This window comes from Accipiter gentilis, chromosome 8 (genome assembly GCF_929443795.1).
Source record: "Accipiter gentilis chromosome 8, bAccGen1.1, whole genome shotgun sequence".
NCBI lineage: Eukaryota > Metazoa > Chordata > Aves > Accipitriformes > Accipitridae > Astur > Astur gentilis.
Window position 1 is genome coordinate 31621626 of NC_064887.1, and position 19644 is coordinate 31641269.

Consider the following 19644-nt stretch of genomic DNA (forward strand, 5'->3'; position numbering starts at 1 on the left):
GGATGTTACTTACTGACTAAAACAGGGATCCAGCTCAACTGGTCAAGTTACTTCACATCTGTCTGAGATGTCAGTACGCATAAGATGAGATTGATAATACCTGCCTCCTTCATGGAAAGATGAGGCAAGTTGTATTAGCTCTTTATAATGTTTAAATGAGGGATATTAATCCTGTGATGTGAGGAAGATTTTGTTCTCCCTCCCATCCTAGCATAATATTTGTGTTTCACAGTCTGAAGCTGGGGTGGTTGAGCTTTAGCTTATTGACCCACTGATTCACTCAGACATTAAAGTAAAATAAGCAGCACGTAGCTGAGCATTTAAACATCAAAACCTCTACTGTAAAGGGTAAGTTGATGCCAGATTAAGTAGCTCCCATGAAGTAAAGCTTTCACACTGAATAATACAATTCACATGTGAGGCAGACCACCTCTTTCTGGGTTTTGCTGTTATGGATGACTTTTCTCAGTCTGTCACCACCCTAAGGTGAAGGTCCTACTAGCGTGACCATTTTAGGACTTAGAGCAGAATTTTTTATTTTATATTCATTCTCAGGAAGTATTTGCACAAGACTTTACAAGCATGTTGTTTTCAGCAAAGGAGGTGTGTTTGTTTATTCTCAGATTGCTTTTGGACTTACAGACTTTTCCATCTGAACAGTTATATCTGAATTACATTCCTGATTCCAAGCGTAAGCAGAACAAGCTAATTGCTGAGAGACTTCATGTAGACAGAGATATTAATTGCAGTTAGAGTACAATACACAAGAAGGCTGACAGATTAGATTTTGTTATCTGGCCTCAATCAACTCACGTGGACTGAGGTTGTAAACTTTATTTCCCATCACATGACTTCTCTGTATATTCCTTGGTAGTCAGCCTTGAAAGACACCAGTTATAATCTACAAGTCCTATTAAATTTTCATAAATATTCAACTTCAATGGTGATTTGCTGAGCACCTTGTACTTGATGTTCTCTTTCACCCTGGAGTAATTTCCCTTGATAAACTTTGATGAAAATGCAACCAAAGTTAATTGACACAATTTCCCTATTTCATTCTGAGTGTAGTTGCTCTCAGTTTTACTCTGTTTGCACATTCCAAGGATCAGTTTCTTAGAGAAGGACTTACTCTGCCTGAGAGAGAAGGCTCCCTGTTAACCACAACATCTTTCCACAGGCATTTCTGTGACAATCTCCTCCACTCGTGCAGAAGTCTTTTGCCAGCCATTTTCACACTCAAGGATAGCATTAATCTTGTGGTGGAAACCCTTATAAAAATGAAAGCTGTTGTCACTGTTAGCAATCAAGAAGCCATCCCTAGCTTTCACGTAACCCTGCAACTTCCCCCTGAAAAGATGCTTCCCAGAAAGCAGGTATTTCTAACTCTGTTTTAACCAGGAATAGTTAGGAGTCATTTTTTGAAAGGTCCTTTTTAGAGGTTTAGTTTATCTCTAAGAACCGTGATATCAGGGGCATCGTCATGAAGTTTGGCAGTGTTTCATGTTTCCTTAACAGAATTAATAGCACTGATCTGTCTCTAATCAAAGCCCACCCAATATTTAGTGATGATACCAGCTTCACTTGCTTAAAAATAACAGCACCAATTGCTACATTCCTGAAGGTTTTTACAATATTTGAGACTTCAAAATAGGAAGATAACTGGGAAATATAAATGTATTTTTGTAACGCTTGACTTTGTTTATGATAGCATTATGTACACAGAATGCTTTCTACAGACAGGCCTCCAGCTTACATATTATTTCCTTGCTCAAAGCCCTCCAAAGATTAGTGAGTATGTCAATGTTGGTTTATACAAAACCAGACTCCAGGGTCAAAACATGACGCTCGTAAGGTTGGAAATTCTACAGTAAAAACATCTTAAACATATGTGTGTGTCACTTTATTCTTAGTGTAAGTTAAAAAGCATCATCATTATATTAATAATGTCGAATGTTTTCTGTTCCCTTCTGTTTTACAGGAAACCTGTCACTGAGCTCCTAAGGATTCCTGGGTTTCAGCAGTTTTCAAAAGTTTCTCTGCAAAAATTTCCAACTTTGTTCCCTTCCATCTGCCAGGCAGTATTCCTGTTTTCCTTCTTTGCTGTAGCGGCAGGAATCAACCTGGTTGTCATCAGTTTGCATGAGCAAGGCTGTGCAGAGGTAATCAATCAGACAAATGAGCCTGCCAAGGAATGGACAGAGTCAAAGAGCATCAAGAAAATTTGAGCATTCAGTTCTCTCTGGTCTCATCTTTCAGCTCAGTGATCGCTGGAACTCCACTGAGTTCCTCCTGCTTGTCGTGGTTTAACCCCAGCCAGCAACTAAGCACCATGCAGTCACTCACTCACTCCCCCCCATCCAGTGGGATGGGGGAGAAAATCGGGAAAAGAATCAAAACCCGTGGGTTGAGATAAGAACGGTTTATTAGAACAGAAAAGAAGAAACTAATAATGATAATGTTAACACTAATAAAATGACAACAGCAATAAAAAAAGGATTGGAATGTACAAATGATGCGCAGTGCAATAGCTCACCACTCGCCGACCGACACCCCGCCAGTCCCCGAGCGGCGATTCCCCGCCCCCACTCCCCAGTTCCTATACTGGATGGGACGTCCCCTGGTATGGAATACACCGTTGGCCAGTTTGGGTCAGGTGCCCCGGCTGTGTCCTGTGCCAACTTCTTGTGCCCCTCCAGCTTTCTCGCTGGCTGGGCATGAGAAGCTGAAAAATCCTTGACTTTAGTCTAAACACTACTGAGCAACAACTGAAAACATCAGTGTTATCAACATTCTTTGCATACTGAACTCAAGACACAGCACCGTACCAGCTACTAGGAAGACAATTAACTCTATCCCAGCTGAAACCGGGACACTGCTACAGGAACTAAGATGTCTGGGCACCTTGCAACACTGGGCTTATCATTTGTAGGTTTCCTGTGATCAAACTGTAAGGGAAACCAGCACTGAGGCATTTTTGAGGGGAAAAAAATTACAATTTCCTTTTTTGTTTTGTTTTGTTACTGGAATTGTATAGCAAACTAATCCATTCCCTATTGATTGGATTTTCACAATTTTAGCATCCAAGGTTCTTTTTCTTTAACATTAAATCCTTAATACCAGGTCTTTGGAAGTGTTTAAGCCCTGAAGGAAAGGAAAAGCTTCAGGTGCTTTTGAAAATATAAGCAGACCTCTGTATTTTTCACTTGTTAACCAGCAGCCTTTTTTGTTGGGAAAGGCACAGGGGTCAGTCTCTTTGCCCAAAGGTCAGGAGATAAAGAAAACAGTGGGCCTTGCTTGTCTTGTTCATCATTTGGGGAGAGTTTATGCTTCTTTAGACAGGTGTTGGGCCCTGATTAGGTGTATTGCAGTTAAAAAAGAGAGAGAGACGCGTACAGATGCACACAGAGATCAGTCCATGGGGATTTACTCTACAGACTGGGAAGTGAGATGTGAGAGAAGCATTTGTCCAGAGAAGGGTTTTTTTTCCTGCAGACTGTAAAACTTCCACATTACAAAGCAGACCCAGAAAAGGAAGTAGAAACCATGTCTCGGGTAGCATGTATTCACAGGTGAGCAGTTTCTTTACATCTGTGGGATGACACGGGACAGGGGAGATGAATGGAAGTGCTCAACTGGCTGTTTGTGTAACGGGGAGATGGTCTGTGCCAGACCGGGGTGTGCGGGCATCGCTCCCAGAAAGGATCAGTTCCCTTCAGCCTCTCTGTACCGTTGTCTCCAGATCACAAACCAAGAGGCTCAGCCGCTGGTAGCTGCTTGTGCTCAAGGACTATTCTTTCTGCATCATATAAACAAATGTAGAGTAAGAAATTACCTGATTAGTTACCCTGCCATGGTCTGCAGTCTGAGCTGATACTTGAGGGTGGGCATCCTTCTTCCACGCAGCAGCTATAGGATTACTATTTGCTGTTCAGAGATATGAAACCGGGACAATATAACAACGGAACTTGTACAAAGTAATAGCCTAATTCAAAACCTCCTGAAGTTAGTGGAGTGACTCCCATAGATTTCAAGGGGATTTTGCTCAGCCTCAGAGGACCAGATTTTTCTGAAGATATTTAGATGTCTAATGGGATTTTCAAAAGTACCTTAATAGATTAAGCATCTAGTTGCCCTGAGATTTAGGCACCTAATTTTCTTTTAATTAGATTTTCTTTTGAAAATGTGATGTCTGGGTGCCAGCTGCATTTCTAAGGATGCAAAGATCTCTGAAAATTGGACTCTTGGTGATTTGCCAGAGAGCACGTGGAATGTCAGTAAGCGAACTCAAGAGCACCAGCTCTGCAGTCTGCTGGTTGTGGCTCTCTTTTTGGTCAGCCTTGGGCACTAATGAAATTTCAGTGCATAAATACGTCTGGCTGACATGATTAAAAATAACTGTAAATAAAGATATCAAAAGTAACTCCTTGTCCTCTCCATTCCACATTAAGTTTTATGGAAGAAATAACACATATTTGTAATTATTCCTTGTGGAGGAAAGACAGGAAAATTTTAAAGCTACTTTAAATTTTGGCTTTAAAAGACTGAATTAATTTATTTTTTATCTCCTCTGGAGGTCTTTTTTTATTTTCCATAGTGGCTGAAAGCTTCCTGTGCATCATATTTATTTCCTATTTATTTATTTATTAAATCCCTCCTTTAAAGCTCTGTGTCCTATACTACTTATTTTTCATGGAAATTTTTACCATGAAAAAGGAGGAGCAGACAGAGTTAGGGTAAGGGATACCACTTTATTTAACTTGGCCTCTGCATGGACCTACATATTTGTTTATGATTTGCAAGGTTTCTGCTTTCATCCAGGCAGAAAATGGTTGCTATGCAGCAGCATTGCTTTTTAAAAGACAGAGCCAGGGCCTGATCCTGCATTGACTTGTGCATGTGGTATTCACAGGGTTATGCCCAAGGAAGGTACCTTACACATACCTCCCACCTAGGCACTAATATATGTCTCTGTATAACTCACATAGTTATGTACATGTGCATCTATATATATGTATGTATGTACAGAGATAAAAAGAAATGTTTGTGTTCTTGTGTTTATTTCTGTGTGCATCAGTAGAAATTGACTTAAAACCTAGTATCTGTCCTCTTAAATGAATTGATAATTACCTAAACTATAGTGGTACAAAGCTGGCTCACCAATTTTTGCTTTAGAAAAGTCCATCATAAAACCCTTGCATCAGGTTTGGGTTTTTTTGAGTTTCTTGCCAGACTTCAAACATAAAAGTGCAAAGCTTTGAAGCAAACCAGAGACGTTCATAATATATATAAAAGAACTATCAAGTAATATCTCAGCCTTTCTTGCATTGTCATGCCTCTGCCATTATTTTTACTAAAATTGCTCATTTGTTGAAATTTATGCAAGTATGTAAGATGCATAAAACTGTAAAAACATTTGGAGATTTTGCTCATTACCTCTTTGCTGAGTTCTTACATTTGATGTTGAACACAGGAGTCAGGAGGATGCGTGCTGCTGTCTTCTCAGCTCATAAAACAGACCAAAAGCCTTAGAGGGCATGAGTGCAAATATATAAAGATTTCACACATTTATCATAAGAATAGAATATTATATGATATATGGATATAACATAATTTTAGAGGTGCAGGTGATGTGACTTCAGCAAATCCAATCTACACTGCTGGAAAGCCACTGCTCCCACATAGTGTCTAGGACTGGTGTGCTTTTAATCTTCAGAGTGCTTTAGACACTTTACCTAGCTCTCAGTATTGATCTCTAGAGACAAGTCAAGTATCTGGGTGCTGCTACAGCACCTGGGAAGCCAGTCAAAGCACCGCAGTGGCTTTTCTAAACCCATAAGAGGGAGTTAGATTGAGGAGAGGTACCATAAATTCCTTGCTTCACAAGCCTTGCGGTAAATAGGCTGGACTGCAACACATAAAACTAACGCATAAAATTCCCTGGATGTGGCACAGATTGCTGGGTGACTGGGGAGGGATCACACAGTTTATCCGCATCTTGTTTTCTTTGTGTGTATAATGCAGTGGTCTGGCTCGGCTCTGTAGGCACTTGGGACATACTGTGACAACAAACAGGGTGACACGCACACGCCAGACCACTCCATCTTGGGATCGCGTCAGGACTAGGCACGCTTAGATAACCCTGTTTTCAGATCACTGTGCTCTCTCTTTCCTCTACCACCATCTGCATCTTTATCGCAAATCACACAGTCACTAGTATTAAATGTCAGGGAGCTGAAAATTTTGAAGTGTAGCCACAATGTCTGACACGGAATAAGGTAATTTTTAAAACAAGCTTCTGCTGTGCTGTCTTTCCCTGTTATTTTTATAAAAACAAGAGACTAAGTGAACGGTCAAGAGGACTACAGCTTCTTTGTATCACCGGAGAAGTTTTGGGCATCAAACAAAGACTGTGGGCACAGCCTTGTCCAAGTGAGCCCCTGCATGCGATCCCAGGGACCCAGAAGAGGACTGAGATGATGTTACTTCAGAAGGGCACGAAGAGTTCCCTTTGGAGGTACATCCAGGTCAGGTTAGATCCCTGGCACAAAAGCTGGAGCAAAACAAAACAAGTTTCAAAAGCAAATGCTCTCACATTGGTGTGGCATGAAGACCAGGTTGTTATACCTCTGCTTGAAATACTACAGAAAGTGGACAAGGAAAAACTGATCTTAATCATCAGTCGTTGTTTTGCTAATCCAGACGGGATTACACAAGATACTTCAATGAGAATTTCAGTCTCACCCTGTACATGTGTTTATTATTTTTTCAGTCTACCCGCCTTCATAGGCTTCAATACTTAATTAATTATATATGAACACATTGCCACACAAGTGGGAGTGTAGCCTAAACTTCTCAATTTTTCCCACTACTGCTAACATTAATTTGCTTCTACAGGCTGTTCTAGCAACCAACATTTTAACCACTCTGATGCCTAACGTGGTCAGAGAAGGTCTAGACTGCCTGGTTTTCTAAAATAGCCCCAGCAGCCCTCCAGCAGCTGTGGTTTACTATTGCTTAAGTAAGACAGTTCTCCAATCCGAATTTTAGATGTATGTAATCATGTATGTTAAATTTCCTGTATTCTATAACATTGTGTCAATGTCAGAGTTTAAAACAACTTCAAAATACAACCTTCTTAGCCTATGAAAACTTAATGTTTTGCCCAAATCTCCAGTTCTTGGGAGAACTTATTGCTGTTTCTATTTGGTGTTGCAAAGCAAAACTGATGTGAAGTATATTTTTAAAAAGCCAGTGGGAAGTTAAAAAGAGAAGTCATACACATGACTCATGGTCCTGGAAACAGCTGTACTGCTTTTGGTGACAAAGGGCTGGTTTTATGCCTTATGTAACTCCAGGAAAATCAATATGCAGCAAATGTACTCAGCCAGAAAGGAATCTGACCCAAAATTCTAAAAATAATGCAAGCTGTTTAATCTTATATCTTTAAATTGAGGTTCTTTGTCCCTCCAAATATCTTACTTTCTGTCCTGTCCTAAGAAAAGGATGAGTGATGTGTTTGCATTAGATTGGGTCACTTGGGAAGATCATAGATCAGGACAGGTTCAAAGTTAATTGCTGCTATATCGTGAATGTTTAACAACATAGAGAGTATGTTGGTCAATAAAAAAATGCTAAAACTCCAAGTTGCACCCAGCCTAACTGCAGGCATCTTCATAAGAGCTAAAAAGGACTAGATGGTACAACTGAATCTGTACAGCAGCTACCTTCCTCTGGACTTCAGCGTCCAGAGAACTCTGTAAGTACTCTCAAAACTGCTCATTTCCACACCTCCAAAGTACTGAGGAAACCAGAGCCGGAATGTTGGTTGTCTCTCTTGGGCACAAATTCTATTTGATACCAAAAATGTTGGATCATGAAAGAATAGCCTCTTCTTCAGTACATATTTGAGATGGTTATTTTTGTGCCTGGCTGTAGTTTGTTTCCCAAGCCCCCTAAAAATGTTTTATTTTGTGTTTATTGTTACTGTATTCTGTTCACATACTATTGGGTACTGTACTACTCAAATCTAAAGTGAATCCAAATATCTGAGATACCTATTTAGCAACCCCAGGCCTATTCATACAGTGAGTATAAGAAATGCCAATGGTCCATCTCACTCAGGTTTCTGCCTCCAAGAGTGACAACAGAAAATGCTGTTTCGGGAGAGCCCATGAGCCTGACCACTTTCTGTGGTCCCTCCTACTGCCCAACCCCCACAACTGTGTTAGGGTTCTTAGGGGATACACCTCTGCCTATTCCCTGTAGTAGCTATTAAGCTGGCATCTATAAATGTATCTAATCCCATTTTAAACTGGCTTCCCTCACCTCCTGTGGATACAAATTCCCGAAGCTCATTACACACCGTTTAAAGAAGTATTTTCTTCAATCAAAGTTTTAAATCCACCTCTTACTTGTTTCAACATGCTCCCTACTACTGAAGGATTTAGTGAATAACAGTTTGCCATGCACCCACAGCCTTCATTACTTTGTACTTATTTTGCCCTACTGACAATGAAAGGACTACAAGTGGCCACTTTATAATATGGCACTGCTTGTGCCTTCTCCTGGTCTTCTTAAATATCAAGCCAGTCATATCTAGGGATACACCATACACAGTACTGCTATCTGACACCATAGCCCATTGTACGTTGGCTGTAGCAGCAAAAAAGTTAGTGTAAGAATTGCCAGCCAGCTGCCCATTCCCATGCAAACTCAATCTGTTGAATGTTTCAGTTTGAAAAAGAGAAAAAAGTCCTCAGAAAAAAAGCTGTTTCTTAGTTTAGGTAATTTCATTCTCCTGTGTTACAGCATGTCCCAACAAATTGCATCAGTGTCATGGGGGGTGATAAAAAACAATGGTGAGGCCATAGGGGTTGCTTTTCCCACCCCTTTGTTTCTTCAGCTGGATTTGCAGAACTACAGCAACAGTGGTAACACATATCGAAGGGAAACATGTTTGCCGTATTTCTATTTTGTTAGAAACAGATCCAGATCATCATGAAAAACTCCCTCCTTTCTTCATTATGAATGGAAGTACAGATGGCTGTTTAATACGTCCCCTTTGTTCCTTTCTTAATTTCCTAATTCGCAGAACCCCGTAACTCTGTGTCTAGCAGAGGTATGTGCTGAAGTGCTTGTCCCATCAAACCTCCCAAAGTTGCTGCAGCTTTGGATTTGCTCCTGAAAAATAAAAAGTCATTCCAAGTAATCCAACAGGCTGTGCAATAAACTATTGTACATAACCTCTGCTGTTGTGCAGGGGCGTCCTGTACAGCAGCAAGAAAGGGATCCCTTCTTGTGACAGCTGATATTCTCATCCTTTCCCATTCTCCTGAAGGGAAAGTTAATGCAGCTGCAGCTTGTATCTCTTCCTCTTTAGATCATTTTCTGTATTTCATCCATTTGAATCATGTATCCACCACCGAATTTATAATGCCCTGAGAGTGAAGCACACCACCTCTCCAAAAGCGCACAGCAATGCCCTGCTAGTCCCTGAAATCTGCAGCACATCTGATTCTCATCCAGTACTCCCAGTCCCACAGCACGAAGAGGAGGCAGAAGGTGAAGGATGCAGGATTTTTCCGCAGAGCTGACTTTCTTCAACCACACAGACTCAGAACACGTTTTCCATATCTAGGAACAGTCTTCTCACCACCTGATCTCCTGTTCCTCTAGATACGGCAGCAGCTGCATGCACAGCGCAGCTGGTCTGAGATAGGAGAGCAAATGTTTCTGCATCTGTCAGTGGGTTTGTGGAGGACTAACATCTACCTTCACCAGCTGCTTCTCTGACCTAAACTCTGACTAAGGGAGGGAGGCAGCAAGGAGCTTGGGAGGATGCAGAGAGGGTTCAGAATTGAGTGGTGTTGGGAGGACGGTAATAAATGAAGCATGTTCAGGCAGAGGAGCTAGAGTTGTGCCTGGGAATGTGAATGGAGACTGGAAAAAATGGCTGTGGATACTAATGAGCTAAGCAAGTCCTAAGGTAAGGAGGAGCCAGGACTCGCAAAGTCGAATTCGTCAAGAGAGTTAGTTTGTGGATGAAGATGAATTGAGTCTGTAGGTGGAGATGGGTAAAGGAAAATCGTGGGAGGGCTACAGCTGAAAGGAAAAATGTCACAAAGTGTCAGATAATATCTCCTTCATTCTGCCTTTTTGTTTTGTTTTGGTTTGGTTTTTTTTAATTCTGAAATTCAGAAATCCTGGAAAGCTTGAGAGTGTTTCCTTCTTTTATTTCCTCCACCAGACTTTTCACTGTGATCACGCCATTATATATTCTTTCATCAAATATACAGTTTCCCAGTCCCAACATTTAATTTTTCAAAGAGGTACCTAGGAAATACAGGAAGATACTACAGCAATACCTGCAGCTAGCTAGATATTCTGGCCATCAGCCTTCACTGATGACTGAAAAAATCTCAAGTTTTTAATCTTATCAAAACAATAACACATCTTTTTGGATATTTCCTCCTTAAAATCATGCTGGGTTATTCATATTCCTAGGGTGGTCCTCTTCTAAATGGTTATATAAAAAAGGAGCATATATGCATGAGTCACTTATATTATTCTTTGCATCACAACAGAACAATAGCTTTAGGGTGAAAGTGTTGATACAGGACTTGGATGATTCAAATATAACTCACAATTTTCTTACATTCTTCCTTTGTAAATTGAACCAATGGCTTAGCCATTTTGAGCCTCAGTTTCTTAAACCTTGAAATTAATCTCTTCTAGTTGTTGTGAGACTACAATCATTAATCTTGGTGATGGGATCAGATATTACAGTGGGAAAACTTCAAGACAATTAACTATAGTAGAATTCCAAATAAAGATGGGGCATAATCTTGATTCATTCATAAAAAGAGAACGACTACAAAACCAAAAAGGGATCCAGCTTTCACTTACAGATTTTAAACTTGTTTTCCTTCTCAACATTGTGGCTGTGACTTTATAAATGGTTATGCCACTTCCTCTTTCCCGTCAAACACATTTCAGATCTCATTCATTTATAAGCAAAAGGAAAAGACAACGCATCCCATAAAAGTACCATAAGAGTAAAGCCACTGGTGATTGTTCTCGCTAATGAAGAGTCTGTAATTTATCACCTTGGTTTTTGCCAAGTGACATAAAAGCAGACAATGAAAATTACTGAAGAAAGGACATTCAGAAGACAGACCATAAATGAACCAGAGAATACAAGAGAAATGAACAAGAAGCAAAAATTAGGACATGAAGATAGATTATCAGTTAATTTATTTTTGGGAAAAGCAAGACTACATTCTCAGTTTCTTTTCAGAACTTCAGGTCTCAGTGACACAAAGTGAAAACATTTCTTTGGACTGATATAAAATGAGCATCTGCTTTGTTTGCTCTAGTAACTACTAGAATTCACAAAAGCTGAATACACACTATATATTTCGGATTGGCTGTGTGGGGTTTTTTTGGTCTGTGTGTATTATTTGAACATTGCTTGTAGAAAACCACTAATACCTTTTTCTCTTTTTCCTAAATACATATCATTCCTAAAGTTAGAGACTAGCATGATAATTAAAAATGTAAAACTGTAAGCAAACCGTGCTGCAGTTACCTGAGTAATTTGGTTCAAATCAACTCACAGGGTTGATCAGATGAGTGAAGTAAATATTACTGAAGTCTATTATTTCACACAGTCACCCATGGGGCCAGTTCTTATTCCCACAGAGTTCAAAGGTAAACATGCTTTTAACTATAATAGGAGTAGGAACTTGATGTTGACTGGTAGGGATGGCTCAAGAGCTTTGAAGCTGGAACAAAATACACAGGGCTATCACAACACATCAGTAATTACCTTGGCACCATAAACATCTATATATCAGCATGTTATAAACTCTTCATCTTACGTATGATAATAAAATAACTGAGTCTTAATGTGAGGGGCAAACCACAGTATTTCACTTTAATACAAATTAAGTTTATTGTTTAACTTCCTCTCCTAACTATCCTGGTATGTAAACATACAACACATAAGAATGGCAGTATGTAATGCACATATACATATATATATTTAAAGAAATAAACTGCTCATTTCGCCACAGCCTTTGGCCAGATAACACCACTATTAATACTCCAGTGTAACACGAGGCAGCCTGTAGCAGTTACCATCCTCTGTGCTAAAAGGATGGAGCCAAAAAAGTGAAATGTATGACCTTATAATGGAATTTGCAGTCCTCGGGAGAGAAGATATACATGACACTGAGTGTATGTTACATACTCTTGTTGCATTTAGTTCACTGCCATCTGCAGCCATCATGTTGGAATTTTAAATCTCTGCAGCCTTTTTGTCTCCTCTCAAGGCTGTACGGTAATTCAGATTCTTGAAGGGACACTGGTGCTGCAGGAAAAGTATTTCTTGCTCCAAAAGTGCTCCCTTGTAATTTCCCCCTATGCTGCTCTATCTTCCATAAACCTTTCAGTGCTTGTCCTATTTATGTTTGTGTGCATGTCTTCAAAGTACATGTTATTTTGATTACGCAGATTTTCTATGACTGCATTACAAGGTGTTGGCAACCTAAGTTTACTTCTGTGCATGAACTGATTCCTGGTTAAATCAGTACGTGGGCTGACTACCTCTAAAATAAGTCCACTTTTTTCCTGTTTACTTGTATTTAAATTGAATATTCTCGTTAAGGAGAAACTTGCAGTTACTTGTGTCCTTTTATTTTAATTGTGACAATTTCCTTAAGTATAAACAGGTCACACTAAAGGTATTAAATACGAACATCTCCCATTTAAATTGTCAGAGATTTGCTCGTATTAGCATTGCAGTCAGAAGCTACCAGCTGAATATAAAAAACATAAAAGCTGCAAACAGTGACCTGCTCAGTTTTCAAAGGCACCATGCAAGCAGAGGGGCTTTTACCCTTTTAGCCCAACCATTAAAGTGAATCCCACTGCAATACGGAGTATAAGACAGTCCTTCTAGCCCCAAGCTACTGAAACATTCCTTAGACAGCCCCTGTCCTCCATATCCCTTCCAGTGAGCCCTAGCCTCTCCAAGGCTCCAAGGAGAGGAGAGCCGCTTGAGACACAGGTAGTTATTGCCCCTGCAGAACAGAGTTGTTCCAGGCAGCAAAGATCCAGCCCACGTGCCGATCTTGGGAGGGAGCACCTGCGTTGATATGCTGGAATTACCAATGCTCCGGTCAGGGCTGCGCTGGAAGCAGTTCAGCATGGCTCAGCACAACCAGCTGTTAAAATCACAGGCAGTTCTCCAACCTGCTCTTAAATATCATTCCCATAATTTGCTTTCAGCTGCAGCTCCCTCTCTTTATTCCCTCCCAGGTATTTCAGGTTATCCCTAGAATAGCATGCCACGCAGCGGGCGCACACCACACGCTGCACTTGCAGAAGTCCCACAAAAATTCTGATGAGTGCAGACTGCCTTGATTTTAATTGTATTGTATTCCCCCTAGATTCAAGAGTTGGGAAACTTAGTTTTCTATCAGTGTTGCCAGTTCTTGCATTTTTGTGATCTGAGGCAAATCAGACAGTTCTCTTCATGCAGTCCACTCATCTGTGAAAACAAACAAACAATCAACAACAAAAAGCAAAGCATAAATATAAAACAGTTATCTCCTCCTACGCATTTCTATGCTGCTGAATTAATTTACATACAGTTCTGAGGTCTGCAAACAGAAAGCTCTACAGAATTGCAAAATACGGTGAGTCATGTGAAAGAAAGCATTTCAACACAGACTGATGGCTAAACTCTACCTTTGGTTCAAAGAGATCTCATTTCCGTGGAAGCATTCTTCAGCCCTATCAAAACCTACAATCTATGGCAGGCTGGTTGTAGCACTTATCAATGTTTTTGGAAACAAATCAGACCAATAAGAGAGACCTGTCCCAAATGTTAAACAAATAACCCCCATGTCAAATGAACTCATGACATTGATGAAATCAAAGAAGAACTACGTGTAAGAGGGTTATTTTTTCAGACACTGTCAAGCTGTAGCATAATGCAGAGGGAGGACACAGTTATAATAAATTTCTGTGTTCTTTGGAATTAATTATGAGTTTTTAAGATTCATTCATTGCTCTTGATCAAGAAACAATAAAGCTTGTCTTTCGCTTGTTCCTGTGCACATCTGAAAAACAACCCTAAAGGAGGCTTTCTCATTAACCTTCTGCCTTCCAGCTAGCATGGGTATACAATGGGAATAGCTTTCCTTTCACAGGACATAAAGGTTTTTCTACATTTTTCTTCTTTTTTTTTAAATTAAGTTAGTCATAGCATTATTGTGGCTAAAACATGTAAGCAGAGTTAAAGTGACTTTAGAAATAATGCTATTCTTGTGCTTGTGCAGAGATTACAAATGCATGGTCCAACTCTTAAATCAATTTTGTTCTTGTTAGCTTTAGATGTTGGTATTAATTAAAAAAAAAATAATAAAAATTGAAGGGTGCTGGATTCTTCTGCAAAAACTGGAAAAAAAAAAACTTTGCTTGAAAAAAACCCACCGAAACAGGAGCTTTGGACCTACTAGAATAAATCTTTGGTCATTGCCTGGAACATTTTCTGAGCTCACAATAGAACAGGATGTTTAATTCTCTTTTACTTTCCCAGAAAAGCAGATAAATCACTACCTGGTCATTCCTGCACTCACAGCCTTTATGTTATTTTAAAAGCTAACCTGTCTTGGAGATGGAGATGACAGATAGTGTATTCCTCACAGCCACAGGAATAAAAACGGTCTGTCTTGGAGCACAGACATGATCTCCCAATCTGTCAGGGTGGCGCTGTGCCTGCTGCCCATGTTGTATTCTAGTGTTTCTAATTACAGTCATCACTTAATGACCAGATTAGGGATGTAAAAGTCTGCAGAACCATAAGTGACACACCACTGGCAAGAACCAGCCTTTTTCAGCTGCGGTGGCATAACAGGAGTCACCGATTCTTTGGCACAAGAGGCAGCTGCTGGGACTTATACATCACCCTTTCTTTCACCTGCATGACCCCACGCTAACATAGCTTTTCTCTGGGTTAGAGGCAATTAGGTGGTGTTTGTTTGTTTGTTTTCCAGAGAGTTCCCAGTGCCACCATTCTTAATATTTGAAGAAACATTCTTATAACTGAAATTTTCTAAATTATTTTTCTTGACATTCTAATTTTTCATTAGGACCATGAGTGAAAGTAATGATGTAGTTTCGGGGAGGGGGGGGGGAGGGGAGAAGGCAGAGCAAATTGGGAGCTACCAGACTGCAACAGAGCCAACAAACATGTTTTGTTAATGCAACACCAAGGACAAATAGTACAAAGCTCTTACTTGCATGCACAGTCAGAAGCTGGCAGAAAGCTTAAGGGTCATGAAGGCAAACAATTTAAGAGCAAAATGTTTTACAGCCCTTTATTGTAAGACTCCAAACAGGGTGTTTCAGCCAAAGAAACCATTGTTCTCATGGAAGCAAGAAAGACATACAGGTGTATGGAACAAGTCAGCGTTTTTGTAACGAACAAGTAGAATATATTTGCAAATATCACCACACGACTACCATGAATTAATACAGCAGGAAAGCATGGGAGAGTTCATTTAATTTTAACTAGGCTTCCAGTCCTAAAAGGATCAATAACGAAATTCCAGGTTCTACAGGAAAGCCATAGACTAGGGGTTTTTTAAAAGGTTCACAATTCCTGATTCAGCCCTTGAGAAGCTCTTGAACATGCATGGTCCAAAGGACCAAACTTTAAGCAAGTCTCCTTAATATGTCCCACCACATTCGCTGGCGAATCAGATTTGAATATCAAATTTTGATTTCTTTGCTCAGAGAATGATGACAGGACAGATAGATACTGCTTTGTGAACACTATTATGCAGTTTACATAAGCACATTCATACTTCCAAACTGGTGTTACATCTGAGTTAAATACTGTGATGACTGTCCCAGGCCAAGCAAGAGTAACTTCTAACATAAATAAAGGTTGTATCTCCATGCACAGAATGGATCTGCTGACAGTTGCCTGGTGAGAATTGTCTTCAAAGAGCTATAAAACCTTTAAATTTTTCCAAAAACTGCAGCTATTTTCTCTAAATATGCAAGATATATTTGAAGCTGGGAGCTCCCATGATGCTTCATCCTAAACCCGTGTTTTGAGATCACAGGATTGATCCTTCAAGGACAGGTAGTCAGAAGAAGAGGGGTTTTATTAAGACATTAACTAGTGTCTCTGTCAAAATCCTCTGTATGTCTGCTATGGACTTAATCCAATGGAATTAATTAAAAAGACTTCTGTTTGCTTAATGCAAATGAGACAAGACATAATTTATAGGCTTGGTGCGGAAGACAGTCTCTAGTTTTCCGTCCAACACAAAACCATTCGAAATCAAGGAAGGTCGCTGTGGTGGAAGAATGGTGTCTCCTGAAGTGAAGAAGGAAAGCTGTTTACATTGTTTAAGAAAGATGAACAGAGACTTGATAGAGAACCTGCCTTTAAAATTTAAGACCACAGCTATTAAAACTGGGTCTTTTAATACTCTTTCATACTGCGTCTAAATTTCCTACAATCTTTGCTCCTAAGTAAAGAATTCATCCAAGATGATCATTGCTTTGCCTAAGAATAGGGAAAGGAAAGGAGATGAACTGCCCTCCTTGGAGTAGCTGTTATCAGACAGCCAGATGGCAAATGATGTGCCAGAATTTACAAGAAAGAGTCCAATGCAGATCATTAATTCCAGCACAGCCTCTACACCCCAAACACCATTAAAATGTCACTGCTAAGGACTCTGAGAGCCAAAGCACCAACAAACCATGTTCTACACAAGGATTTCTGCAATCAGTCTTTCAAAAATGCAGCAAGGAAAAGTTATGGAACGAGTAGATTGGTATATATGATAATTATGGAGAACACAATTAACCTTCAATTGCAATACATATTTCTATATATTTTAAATATATACATAATGAATGATATTGCACCAAACTGTATTTTGTTTCACAAAACATTTTGTTCATTCATAAAAACAATTTTCTTTTTAAAAGAAAACCATGGACCAGATCCTTGGCTGGTAGCATACCTCGCTCAGGTGGTGTGCATCACTGAGCTATACTAATCTGTGTCCAAAGAGAAACGCTACGTGATGCTAGATTTAAAGACATAGTGTAGAGCAGCTTACGTGAAAAAAAGGTCTTGCTCTTACTTCTAGGACTAACTTTTTTTCTACATTTTCTCCATTTTTAGTGCAGCAATCCAAGCCACATATTTTGCTCTCAGCAAATATAGTATTTTCCCTTCTCAGGTGGTCTTCATGACTAAGCTTCGGTGGAAACAGGGTTTAATGTTATGACATTAAGCCCTTGCAATATCCAGAGTTAACAAATTCAGCCTTTCCTGTAGACATTAGATCTTTAGATGAGACATCTGGAGGCCATTATAAAGAGACAGGGATGAGCAGAAGAGCCAGTTCAGAGCCAGGGACACCTACAAACTATCTGACTTAGGAGTAACACACCATTTGGAAGAAAAGCAAGAGGGCTTGCCATTCCTTAGTGAGGAAGACTGTATCTTCTGTGGCAGGAAATAACAGGTATGCAGAACATCCAGAGCCTCCACAAGCATAACTTTATTCTTTTTTTTTTTTTAAATAAGGTGTTAGAGAAGTGGTTTTGTTAAAGAAGTGTTCTCAACATCTTACGAACACTGTTCCAGGGAAGAACAGTTGTCAAACCAGGAGATCTAAGACCCTAATGCACATCACTGCTCTGGTGGTTGCACGTGTGTGCTCACTAGTTTTTCTACTTCAGCTCCCAGTAACTCCATTGTCTGGTATCAGCTCGATCTCCCTAGTCCCTTTCAATAAAGTGTTCTTCTTCAGAAATAATTAAGATTTAGCATAGGTTTAATTGGAAAGGATTGCAAAGTATCTAGCAAATTGAAATTAAGGTATCTGCGTGTTATAGAAGTCTTTTCCATCGTCACAGGAAGTACCATAAAATCACAGAATGGTTTGCGTTGGAAGGGACCATCTAGTTCCAAGCCCCCTGCCATGGGCAGGGACACCTATATAGTCACATCTCAGCTGGAACAATGGCGTTTTAATGATGTAAACTAATTTCATGTTGATTACAAAGCAAGAAGCAGAGAAAAACCCATTTTCTTCGGTGAGAGGTGAGTTTGGGTGAGAAGAATGCAGCTGGCCCAAAGGAGATGCTGCCTGAGCTCCCAGCCTAGCCACAGTTCACAAAATCCCAAGGGGATCTATGTGAAAAGAACTGGAAACACCCATCTGTTAACTCTGTGCTGTCAGGAGGATGCTACACTTGCCCTTTGACATCACTTGTGGTGGCTGATAATGAAAATTGATGGTGATTCATAAAGACATCTCCTTCCTAAGAATACCGGAACAGCAGCTTGCGTAATCCTGAGATTTACTTAACTAAGGAACATCCCCAGCACCGTTTTATTTGATCATAGCTCCTTTCTCTTGTCTTCACCTTACTCTCCCTCCCAGCTTTACCACAAGTACCTGTGATTAGCGTGGCCCTCATAAAAGGCTTCATTCAAAAAGAAAGCAGAGCGGGAAGGTGGGCACTGAGGTGTGGCTGGTGATGTAAAAACTGAAAGGAGGGAGTGGAAACGCATTAGCAAGAGGTATGAAGTGGAGACGGTCCTGTTTGCTGCAGGCAAAATGAGAAGCTGAAGAGTGGGCCCAGCTGCAGCGTGGGCACTGTACTACCATATACGTCTCCAGAGATGGAGGGATTCGTGTAGGTGAGGAATATACCTATAGCTTGATGCCTCTGCTCGCTTCTGATGAGATGAGACCATTACTTTCAGTATTTTGAAGCACTTTCTGCTTGAAACCCCAGAATCATCCAACTTCAGTGTTTTGAAATCTGTTTCTCCACTGAGATTCTTGAAGAACGTTAGAGAAATGGGCATTATCATATACGCCATACACACCTGACAGCCGAGGCACTGAAGCTGTATCTAACATAACCTCTTACAGGTTTCCTAGTTTCTGACCAAGGTGGCCTCTGAATGAGGAGAAAGCACGCAGGGAAGTAGCACGGGGAAGCGTACTGCTGCCTTCCAGGTGACCTTGGTGCTTTAAATCAGAAAGCAAGCAAGGAACCTCAGACTTCATCCAGCTCCATGTTTTATTTACGATGATATTGCAGCAGCACTCAGGGCCCCAGCCATGAATCAGAAACCCATTACACTACCTAGCATGCAAACACCTAACAAACAGACAAGACTTCAAACACCCCTTATTTATCAGCAGTGATGTTTTAAAACTACTGCACCTAGCAAGACAGGATTTATCATGAAAAGTGCGTGTGCCTGTGTCTATTTCTCATCCAGATGGGAAAAGGCCTTTCCCAGACCGGTTCCGGGGTGTGGTGCCAGAGGCGGGAAGGACAGCCGGCCTCCCCCCCTCCCCCCATACCCCACAGGCTGCCTGTGGGGAGAGCTTCCAGCATTGAATACCGTATTTTTCGGTCAAGCAGACATGACGCCTTGAACAACAGGTCCGAGCTGAGGAGAAAAGGCAACACCGGATTTGAAAAATAAAATTATGGCAGCAGGTGGGCTTGTGGCCGAGAGCTACGACTAACGAACGCGGTGGCGGTTACTCGTGGAGACGCGGCCCAGCGCGGCGGGGCCGG